Here is a 9,880-nt window from a genome sequence, read left to right on the forward strand (position 1 = left end):
AGCTCAAGCTTTTAGCTGAAATATTCAAAATTGCTTTCGTGTATTTGTTGGTTTGTGTTAATCTCATTTGTGTCACTTTTGGAGCTTGACAAATGTTACTTTAAATAAAAAGTTGTTTACTTGTATTCCATTTCACAACACTGATTGAATTATCTGATTGATACTTTAAAATAGATGCTCAAGACTAAGTGGGATATGGTTAATAGATATTTTAGAGCAAAATGCTGATTTCTGAAATAAGTGTTGTCTGTCTTGACAGTCACTTAGCAGTGGTTGCAGCAGCTGAAGGGAAAAGAATGTGACTTTTTCCCCAAATTAAGTTATATTTACTGGAGGTAGAGATTCTCCATCTGGAAAAACTGATATGACTTGTTGCTTGGTCTTGTCTTACAATTGCATTTGCAAATGTTTTGACATATCCAGATAGAGCGAAAGGAATGACCCATGGGACCCAAAGAAATGAACCACCTTATCTAACTACTGAACTTGGGGGCAAGTTTTGGCAGGCAAAGTAATTGCAGCTGTCTAGTTCTGCTTATCTTTCAGCTGCTTTGTCCAGATGATATTTTGTTATTGCATCTTGGTGCATATATAATTTCCTGTGGTGACTTTAGAGCCAGGGGTTTGGGCGAGATATTTTTAATCCAAAATCTGTAACATTGGAAAACATATTTTATGTGACAAAATATACCAGTTTCAATTGAGAACAAGAGCTAATTCCAAAAGACAGATTATGAGAATTATGCACAAGGAATCAACAATGCCAGAAAAAGGTGTTACAGCCTGCAGCAGATTTAGGAAGCTATTACTGCCAGGCTCATGAGGTCAAGGAGGTGACAATAAACTGGCCTCTTTGGATAGAGAGAGAAAGACTGGCACAAGAAGGTAATAACCTGCTTATCAAGGGTTTTTTCCCCTTTCCTGTGGAAAAATTATTTCCAGCCAGAGTCAGGGTATGAAGCCCAGTTGCCTTTGGGTGATACAGCAGCTCAGCACCTGCGAGAGAGACAGAGAGCAACACAGTGATATGTTGCCAACCTTGGAAAATATTGTCGTCTTCCCTCCGTCATTATAAAGCTGCAGCTGTAGGTCATTGGTCTATGGTGGAAACACAGTAAACAGGACAAATTGTTTTATCTTCTAGTGGAATTCTGTAATTAATGTTTGTGCTGCTGTTGTGTCTGAGAGCCTTTGTTGCATAAGAAGCACTGTGCACACACACACAGAGACATGCATGCACATGCACACACATGCACAAAATGGCAATCTGTACTGCAAGATGCACATATTTGGGGTAGGACAAGATATATATTGTCAAGCACAAAATCAGCAAGAAATAATGAGTGCTGCTAAGCATGTTCAAGAAAGATTTGAAGAAGACTAGAGAGATCATTTTGAGCATATTTACAGTTCTGGGAGAAAAGTTAGATACTTTCTCCATTGTTGTTTTTGAGCGGAGAAAAATTACCTGATGGAAAGATGTGCATGAATTTGTTTCAGCAATAATTTGTCACTACAGCCACAATTTTCACACATTGAGTAAGTAAAATTAAATTCCTACATCTACTCTTTTACCCACTGCTGTAAATATACCCCTAGCTCCCTTTGCTTAAATCTTTGGAAAGGAAAGGCAGGCCAGTTTTATTCAGCTGCCTCCATTTATGTACTGAAGTTCTGAACACGAGGAGCAGTGCCTCTAAACCCAGAGAGGCATAATTTACAATTCACAAATCTGAAAGTTGTTGCAGCAATTTGAGGGGAGGGGTTTAATTTTCTTTGTATGGATTTGTTTGGGTTTTTTTCCGTGATCGGTGGAATTTCTTAGCAACAGCACGAGGAAAAAGGTTTTATCTTTCACACTTAAAATGCCTCAGTCTGGACCTTCTTCATATTGCTGATTTGGCCCAAACCAGGCCGAGTGAGACCCCTGCAGAAATTGCCTCAGCAGCAGTACAGGTAACTGTCCAACAGACACCTCCCTATGATTCCAGAATGAGTTTACCAGCAACAGAAGTTTCTTGCAAACATTATGCTCTGAGCTTTGTAAAAGAGCATGGAAAGGGAGGAAAATTATATATAATGCTCTTTCAGAGTAGAATGGATGCAAACAAGAAAAAAAAAAAAAAGCTGAAATATTTGCATGCTGAGCTCTGGGAGAGTGGGAGCAAATAAAAATTTTAATGAAAAGTTTAAGAATTTATCTTTTCCCCCAAAAAGAAACAAAGCCAACATACTATGAACTGCAAGATAAATTTCCTGTGTTCAGTGCTGTGCACCATGGGTGAGAGAAAAAAAGTACAAAGAGAAAAGCCTTTTCCTATCTTGCTACTTTCTGTGCCTAAAGCAGGCCAGGGAATTATTTTTGTCTTTTCAGTTAGTGCACAGGCAAGTAAATATATTGAATCTTTCCCACTTTTTAATAAGTACCTGATGTCCAGAATAAATATAGTAATACTTTGGGAGCTAAGCATGCTTTGCTTAAGGTGCTTTTAGGTAAGTGTCTCCATTTCAAAACAAGCTGAAACACATAAAAGTAGTGGTTTTCCAAGGCTGTGTGTGGTGCTGTGAGCTTTATGTGATTCAGTGGAAAGCATGAGAAAGGCTCATTCAGCTTTTCTGTGGTATACACTAGACCAGGGATGTTATCATAGTTTTATTCTGGAGCAGGATCTACAGGAATTGAAATATATCACACACATATGACACACAAAAAAAGACAAAACCTTAATCTGTCGATTTTATTTTGGTGACAAATTATCTACTGGTGAAAATCCATCCACTGCGAGTAAATTCACTTACCTGTCCAAGCTGGCAAGTGGGCTCATTAGTGCTCAACTGAAACAGTGTTGAAGATTAGCTCTTTTTTTTTTTTTAATTTCAGAATTTATAGAAAGAATTTGTTGGCAAAATCACCATTTGTCATGTATTTAATCCAGTGCAGCATAACATCAGAGAGTGACTTCAGTTTTAAACATATGAATATTCTTTTCCAGTAAAATTATTGGAATTTAAAAAGTACCATTAATTTTATATACCAGTGTGAAATATTCTGGAGTAATATGAAAACACAAGGGACACTCTATGGAACTGTGCAAGCCTACCCTGAGTACCCTGGTGGATTAGGGTCACAGAACTGACCAGGGATGGACTAGTGATGTGTTCTACTCATTTCAAGGGTAATTATCTCATATCCAGTCAGATCTCTCAAGTCTTTCAAAAAGTGAATGTCAGATTGTTTGCTACATTCATCTGGAATCTTAGCAGTTACTCATTATTTTTAAAAGATACTTGCTAGTGGTCAGTAATAGCACTAGTTATTTTTCTTAGTACAACTTCTCCTGCATGCTTTATGGAATTCCTTTACTTTCACACACACTAAGTACTTTGCAAAAGCTCCTTAGTTTCCAATTATTCATACTATTCTTTTTTTTTTTCTTACTGAAAATGGATTTTGAAAGTCAATTCAATAGCTGACTAATTTCTGAATCATCATTAATTTCAGCCCACTAGTCTTTTTTTAATTCTCATTTTAATACATGGGATTTAAAATTGCTGCTTTCATTGACTTTAGGCATGCATTGAGTTGGTTGAAAAGAAGCATTATGGAAGGCAAGAAATGCTTTTGCCATCCAGGTCTCATAACTGCCCTTATTCCAGCCCTGTTTGACAAATCCTCCAGGGCTACAAGAAATTCAACAGCTAGTTCTTAAGGTCATCCAAATATTAGCAGGTCTATAAGACTGCCATTGGATGAGTTGTTATTATATTGAGGGTGCTACTCAATAAGGGATGCACTTTGCTAGCTTGCAGTCAATTTGAAATTGCAATAAATGCCAACATTGACATTCCTTGGCATTCATTGGAAAGCAACAGCAGACAATGCATTGAACGAGTAGATTCCTGTTGCTCCTGAAAAGCTTCAAGAGAACTGAAGGTTTCAACAAACATAAAACTGCAGAACAAAACTGCCTTAGCAGCAGTTACTTATGGATGAATGGATGGGCAACTATTCAAACAGAATAAAAATGTAACAAATCTATGTACTACCTAAATTATTTTATCTCCTAAACCAGCAATGAGTACATATGAGAAGGCCTTTCAAGACAGCAGCTCTTAAGTGTAATTTTGAAAGTTGAATTAAGAGGGAAAAGAAAAAAGACACAGGAATACAAGGAACAGGACTGATTACAGTATCCCAACTAAATTATTAGGTCCAACTTCTAGCGTTAACAAAGAATATCTGCAAATAAAGTAGCCCAGTGGATCCGAAAAGGTGACTTCTGGGTAGGGACTGCATGCAGGGCTAGGATTGTTTGTATTGAGGTAGGAGTGATCTGCACACTGCAATTTCAAGTTGAAGAAGGATAAAAATCATGTTAAGGAGTTACTTTCCTACTTGCAATTATTTCTTTCCAAGTTTCTGCAATTTACCTCTGCAGTGAGACCTCTATGACCAGCATTATCTGTTTTTGTTCTTTTCTGGCTCTCAGATGGTGTCTTCTGGGATCTGCAGAAACAAATGGAGAACGTGGTATTTCCACTATATTTTCCATTAGTATCTTCAGATCTTAGATCAGTCTCTATCAACGTTAGGTAGTCAGAGGAGACAGGAAGAAAACTAAGCTGGAAATAACATATTACACATAAACATTTGACTGGTGTTACATGAGTGAGTGCTCGTTATCTTCCAAAACTTCACTAGAGGATCTGTTACCCTCACACATGAACTCAAGGTAGCCATTTTTTGACACACTGAAGTTGAACACACTACTTTGGCGTTTGGGATATCTGCATTTACTTCCTTGCTCTGTTACAGTATTACTTCTTTGGCCAGGAAATACAAAATTGGGAATCATAGATTCCAATCATAGGATTTTCCAAAGCACTTATAATCAAAATTTATAAGCCAAATTTCTAAGTTAAAATTTTGTCTTTGAGATTACTTTATATTGGCATCCCAATGGATGCAAGCTCCAAAAAGCTTAACTTACTTACATTCAATAATGAAAAAGTTCGTGTAAGTGCTTTGCAAATTTCAATTTGAATTACTTGGGTCACAGTAAACATACAAGAAAGGAAGTGCTTCAGGAGATATTTCCTATTCTAAAAACATATATCCCCAAAAACTAGAATGTTATGTTCTTCATTAATAGTTGTTGAGTTGCCCACTCATTCTGGATGAGCTGTCCATGTCTAGAAAAGATATTGTAGCTTATAAGTGCTTTGGAAACGTTATTTTATCTGTAGTCCCTACCCTTTAATTTATTGACCCAAGAGTAAGTTTTACCTGAAGATAACAGCTCAGTCACTGGAAGTTTAGCTTTAATTCATTTAGCTTTGAATGACAGTAGTTATGAACACATTTTTGCCTTCCAGCTTTCACCACAGGTTTTTGGCTTTCAGCCCACTTTCCCAGAACTGTAGTGGGTTTGTAAAGTCCATGCAAAGGTGTCTTCTTCATCACTGTAACAGGTGGCAGCTGGATCTCAGCTGTGATCATACCTTTGACTGCAATGTAAATCTCCTCTTTTTTCATATATTGCTGGTTTATAACTTTATGACCATGGCATGGATGCCATTTTGTTGATCAAAATAAGGTCATGTATTTGTAGGCTAAAGCAAATCAGGGATTGGTAAGCATCCATTATCCTCAGAGGGGCTGAACCTGTTTGAGTGCTGGCTCTGAAATGGCACTTTAAAAATTCCTAAAAATTATAAGTTCAAATATTTTTGAGATGTCCTGATTAATTTTTTTAAGATGCATTATTCAGTGAGCCCAGTACTAGATGTTTGTAGACAGCTGAGTAGTAATGCTCAAACTAAAAATGATTACCAAAATTGCCTACAACAGGGCACCAAAAATGGAGCACTCTCTCTAAACTCATGATCCTCTTTTTAATACACAGAACAACACTTTTAAGCATTGATAGGAAACTTCTTCACAGTCTCCTAAAGCTATATTTAATCATTTTTTCCCTTCACATGCAATTTTATTCATGTGCTGATGTGTTCCTCTTTCCAAAGCAGTATTACAATGAGCCATTCTCCAACTGATATACTATAATTGGCCTTGATACTCTTCTATGATTCATACCTTCACTGGTTATGAAAAATAAAGTTCTATATAGAAATCTATGTATCTGTTATGTTTAGGGGATGATTTCTCACCCATGCACATGCAGCTTTCAGAAAATGTTAAGGCAATCAATACATAAAACCCAGAAGATTGTCTTAGATCTTTCAGGTCACATCATCATTCTCTCATTGATAGTGGAGTAATATTTCAGGTTGCCTTGGTCTTGTCAGGTTAAGTCAGGACTTCAGCTCAACCTCTATGATTATGTACACTGCTGACATATACTGGCCCTTGCTCTAGTTTAAGGACAGACCAAGGGTGTCTGGCTTTCTCGGGAAGGAAACTCCAGCAGAGATGGGGTCAGCTCACTCTGAAGCTATGCTAAAAGTCCATGCAGATACAAGCAACTCAAGCCATAACTCACAGATGTGGAAGGGAGACTGCTGTGCTGGCAGGAGCAGCCCATGGCTTGCAGGGAAGAGGACCGGCACATTCAGGCAGAGCTGTGATCTCCCACTGTTCATTATGAATCAGCACTCCATGTAGGGCTACCCCACAGCTCCAATGTCCCTAAGTAAATGAGCCGGGTTAGCAACCCATATTTGCTATCAGGGAGACACAGCCTGAGGGATGCAGCAAGTAGGGCCGCCAGCAGTTGCACGGGACAAGCCACAGCTCTCTCCCACAGTGCTGCATATGGACCCTCTGTAGGAAAGCTCAACAGCCGGTGGCTGAAGGTATATTAAGCCACTTAAAAGCAGGGTATTCTTGGAGGATGCCTTCTGGCCTTGTCTGAAATTGCATGAATACCTCTCCTGTGAAAATGCCATCTGAACTATGGGTGTGACAGAACTCACTATGTATAAGAAATCCAAGTCTGACATCTAGCATAACACTAACTTTAGAGATATGAGCTAATACATACAATCTGTGTTCCACTGATGAGATTATAATAAAATAAATATACATTCAAATGAGATTAATATGTTTACTATTTTTGCAGGTAACAGTAAGATGACTTGTTCATTTATGCAGCAGTATGTCCTGCAGAAAAACATGAAACTCCTCTGATGATTCCCTACCTGGTGATTTTGGAGAAGAAAATACTGCATTTTTATATAAATGCCTTATAGTGTAACATGGCTGAGGAGAGGAATTACTTAGGTATGATAGTCACTGACTCAGAATGCTTTAAGACACAGATCTGTTATAATAATTTCAGAAACACTTCTCAGATTTTTTCCTTGTGTCATGTAAGTCTTATTCTAAGGAAATCTGGAGGATTCCATAAGAATAACCTGTTTCCACTTGTATTTCACTTATAACAATTTCTGTATAGCCTCTCTTTCAAGTTTATTCCATTGATCTACTGAAATCTGCTGGACTGTTGCTTCCTGATAGTCTTGATTTCTCAAGACTTACTACTTTTTTTCCACTAAATGTGGTAATCACTTTAGAGCACCTTTAGAAGACATAAGGAAAAAAGCAGCACTTCAGTCCCATTGGAAATCAATCCAGGCTTTCTGCTTACAGTCCCACATCCCAACCACTAGGCTATGTAAAAGAGACTCCCAAAAAGCAGTCTGTGTCCAATGGATGGGCCAGGCAGGAGCTCTCCCAACACACAGAATGGGTGAGCAGCTGAATAGGAATCATAGAATGGTTTGGGTTGGAAAGGACCTTAAAGATCACCCAGTTCCAACCCCCCCCCTGCCATGGGCAGGGACACCTTCCACTAGATCAAGTTGCCCAAAGCCCCGTCCAGCCTCGCCTTGAACACTTCCAGGGAGGGAGCAGCCACAACTTCTCTAGGCAACTTGTGCCAGTGTCTCACCACCCTCACAGTGAAGAATTTCTTCCTTATACCTAATCTAAATCTACCCTCTTTCAGTTTAAAAACATTACCGCTCATCCTATCCCTACACTCCCTGATCAGGAGTCCCTCCCCATTTTTTCTGTATCCCTCTTTAAGTACTGGAGGGCCGCTATAAGGTCTCCCTGGGGCCTTCTCTTCTCCAGGCTGAACAACCCCAACTCTCTCAGCCTTCCCTCATAAGGGAAGGTGCTCCAGCCCCCTGATCTTCTTTGTGGCCTCCTCTGGACCCATTCGAGCAGGTCCATGTCCTTATGTTGAGGGCCCCAGAGCTGGACACAGCACTGCAGGTGGGATCTCACGAGAGCAGGGAGAATCACCTCCCTTGACCTGCTGGCCACACTTCTCTTGATGCAGCCCAGGGTACAGTTGGCTTTCTGGGCTGCGAGCACACATTGCTGCCTCATAGTCAGTTTTTCATCCACCAACACCCCCAAGCCCTCTGCAGGGCTGCTCTAAATCCACTCATCACTCAGCCTGTATTTATACTTGAGCAGCTCTTGCTTAACCATCAGCTTCAATGTCTTGAGCTTTCCAGTTTTTCTGGTTGGCTCCTTTGTTCCGCCTACGCTGGTGGAAGTCAACCTCTGCATCAAGCAGCTCATCCCATGGAGGACAGACAATTCCTGGGAACTAAAGTGGGACCGTAAGTGCAGTGACACTATGACTGGTCTAAGAAGAGATCAAATTTGCAACACACAGTGTGTCCAAACCCACATGGTAACTCCACTGTGCTGTACTTGGCTGTCCCATGGGCGCCATGCCCAGGTTTTTTTGAAGCTTGTGTCCTGACTTTCTTAACCTGAGCCTGCGTCACTGGGTTTTCAGACCTAAGCTAAGGGCTGCCATCTCCTGCCGGGTGCTGCTAGTGCACCAGGCGGGGCTTGGTCTCAGGAGCACACTCTGTCCATAATGCAGATTTGGCCAAAGAGATGGACAAACACCTTAGGACACACACAGCATGTTTGCATATTTCCCACCCTCCACATCCATAGCCATACAGAAACAAATCATTTAACTTCCCTAAAAAGCAGTATCTGCCCTTACAGACCACTTTAATATTAGTGTAGAGGGGTCCCATGAAGGAACCCACTTGGCCTCAAAATTTAGGTACTCTTGTATCAGGATTTCTTTGATTTTTCTTCTTAGCTGACTTGAACCATGATTAAGTTATGCTTTTGTAGCTCAGAATAAAAATATGAATTAATTAGAAAGTATGATATATAAGTAACACTGGTGAAAATAACATGTGATTCAGACCTATATTAACTGTTTCAGCTAGAAAGAATTTTGACCATATTCCAAACTAGAGCTAGGCAAAATGTCAATATATTTCTCAGTGAAAAAATGGTAGACTACATCTAATGCTACCTTTCTGCTGTATTGTTAAAATATTTGAAATGTTTTAAATTTAATTTGACAGCCTGAAGTATTCTCTGTTTATTTTGCAACAGCTAGTACTCTATTCCCAGTTTGGTTTTGTGCCCAGATAGACAGGACTTGATGACAATGCGGGCAAGAAGCCCATAGGAGGGCTTGGTCTTTGCAGGGTACATGATCCTAATGCGTACAGAAAACTGTGGGTTTAGGGCTGCTGGGTTTTTTTTTCTTTGATAAACAACTAGAAAATATCATAACACTAGGTAGTCATAGGTCATTATGTCTGCTTGATTATATATATAAAAGTAAAGATATGCCCAATAACTGCACTGTCTTCTGGGATAAAGCTCTTCCTTCCATAGTTATTCTGACAGAAGGACTTTGATAATGCCATTAAAGGGCTTTTTGATAGCCTCAAACAGGTGTTGGGTAAACACAAGGCTCATGCCTTCAAACCTCCCACAGTCTCATAAAAATTCAGTGGTTTGGATATTTCTTCATTGGTTTCAGTGGAATTACCATGACTTATGGCCCACCAAGTTGTCTGTAAT

The sequence above is a fragment of the Athene noctua genome, chromosome 3, assembly GCF_965140245.1.
Source record: "Athene noctua chromosome 3, bAthNoc1.hap1.1, whole genome shotgun sequence".
Classification (NCBI taxonomy): domain Eukaryota; kingdom Metazoa; phylum Chordata; class Aves; order Strigiformes; family Strigidae; genus Athene; species Athene noctua.